The sequence below is a fragment of the Schistocerca americana genome, chromosome 2 (genome assembly GCF_021461395.2).
Source record: "Schistocerca americana isolate TAMUIC-IGC-003095 chromosome 2, iqSchAmer2.1, whole genome shotgun sequence".
Lineage (NCBI taxonomy): Eukaryota > Metazoa > Arthropoda > Insecta > Orthoptera > Acrididae > Schistocerca > Schistocerca americana.
In genome coordinates this window covers 223,845,160-223,847,441 of record NC_060120.1, presented here as the reverse complement: position 1 = coordinate 223,847,441, position 2,282 = coordinate 223,845,160, and the positions used below count along the sequence as shown (strand labels likewise).

The 2,282-nt window shown below is 44.3% G+C and overlaps 1 non-coding gene across 1 annotated transcript; it reads right to left on the bottom strand.

Annotated features, from left to right (window-relative positions):
* Window positions 1–1,884: 1,884 nt before the first annotated feature.
* On the bottom strand, window positions 1,885–1,956 carry Trnap-agg. Its single transcript has one exon. It is a non-coding gene; the product is annotated as a tRNA-Pro (tRNA).
* Window positions 1,957–2,282: the final 326 nt, after the last annotated feature.

Below are 2,282 nucleotides of genomic sequence, written 5' to 3'. Positions count from 1 at the left end.
ACCACCTAATCTGCACAGAGCTGGTTCCGCTCAGAGAGGCCCCAATACGCTGGTGACTCTTATGTTCAACAGATCGGTGGCAGACTGCGCGTTCAGGGGCCTAGTGAGCACTACGCGTAAGGGTACGACAGCAGCCAACATCACGTACGACATCGGATGGTATATGGTACCCACCAAACAGGCTAGAGCCAGTCTGTACCTGGAGTTTGGAGTCAGGCAAACACCTACTGTGTTCTACAGGTAGTGAACTCCTACTGCTGTTGGCAACGTTATTTTGCACTTGATACGAAGTCGTATCGTGCTGCATGCTGAGTCACGTCAGTTATCGCAATTGTAGCCAATGCTCAGCGATCTCGCACACTGTAATTACTTGGCTATGTACATCTCGAGCTTGTTGGGACATACAGTACTTTCCAGCACCCCACTAAACAGGTGCTTACACAGATGTATTCCTAAGGCCTTAAACACACCTCAGTTTTAGAATGAGCGACACGCTATCTGGCTGCACAAACTGACGTGACCATTACAGCCGCGAATCTATAGCTGATCGATATTACATGCCTCAGCAGGTGGACATTCTTTTCGTGAAATATTGATGCTAAAGTTTACAGAACATGCAGTTGTGACAATGATTAAACACAATCCTACAACCCTTAGTCTCATATTTTAAAGTATAATCAGCTGGACAGCATTGCACAGATTCGTTGGAGACTTGGTCTGCACTCATGCAACGAAGCCCTGTGCTGGTCTAACCCCTATGAATGTATATACCCATTAAGACGCCCTGACATGCTATTACGCTTTATAGTTACCTATATCAGCCGTAACCCTGGTAAAATTTGAAAGGACTGCAGTGATATATCTGCTTCTCAATGTTTTTGCAATGACAGTTCTCTGAAAATGATAACAATATGATGATCCAGACAACAGTTTTTTCATATACTACAACATAAATATAGCACAATGGGCTTTATGATGATGCAATCAGACTAATGGAAGGTATCAAAGTAAATCACGGGTGTGTTGACATTCTAATTGCGAAACCGTAATGCATATGTTTAGAGAAAAATTGATTTGCGAGATGCAGCATAATGATTCACATCTCACTTAATGGCCTCTGAGACGTGAGAAATCAGGACTGAAATGGAAGCATACATTCGCTTTCCTCTTACTTTATGGTCTGTTAAATATAATACAAAGTCTAATGATATAATCCCTACTTTCATACACTTCTCTTTAAGCAGTGGAATTGTCAGTATGCATGCACTGTCCCTATGCTTAGAACTGTCACCGGAAGATGGCCAACAGCCCTACTTCCTCTAGCACAATTGGGCTGTTCTGAATTTCCCACATTTTTTTGAATTTCCCTCCATTTTGTACATAGGGCAATTGGCCTATGTCGGGGATGGGAAACTGAGAGGGGAAAAGTCTGGCGACAGTGAATTACCTTGAAGAAAGATAGTGGAGTGAGGGGGAAATATGGCAACAATGCAGAGTGCACTGCAAAGTCCACTGCATACTTACTGTCTGAATTTCGCGCCATTATATACTCAGGACAATTGGCAACAAGTCTGCCGTGATGTCTGAGTGTATGGACGGTGTTGGTCATTAAAACTTTGGCAACTAGAAGACTTTATTTTTGGCATAAACCTTTGTGCACTTTTGTCAGGGAGGGTAAAAGATGTAATATAATTTCTTCTGAGACTCCAGCAGTAGAGAGCAAGTCAAAGTGCGAAAGCTTTTCGCTAACCCAAAGCTGACTGAGGCGTGAAGCATATGGCGAAGAGGCCAGACACATGTCAGACCGCCTGTAAATGCTCGGTTGCCCTGGTAACATTTATGTTACTTTCATGTTTATAGACTAAAGCGGTGCTTGAAAATTTGTACCAAGGCCGGGAATCGCACCCGGGACTCCTGCTTCCTAGGCAGGTGCGTTAGCCACTAGGCCACCTTGGCACAGAGGTTCACACAACTGCACGGATTACCCTGGCACCCCTCCCACCTGTATCCAAATTCTCACTGCCGCCCCAGTCTACTTTAAATTTCCCCTTACACAAGAACAGAACTGCCGACGCTCGCCATGTTCTGGAACAGCACCTCAACATCAAACATAAATGTAGGATTCAGCCTGGAAACCAGGTGCAAGTACTCAACGAATGAAATGACACAGTTTCAGAGGCTTTACTGGTCTCGCACAGATATTTTATGAATACAGACTGAAGTGGTGAGCAAAATTCTGTACCAATGTCAGAAATCGAATCCGGGACCCCTGTCTACTAGGC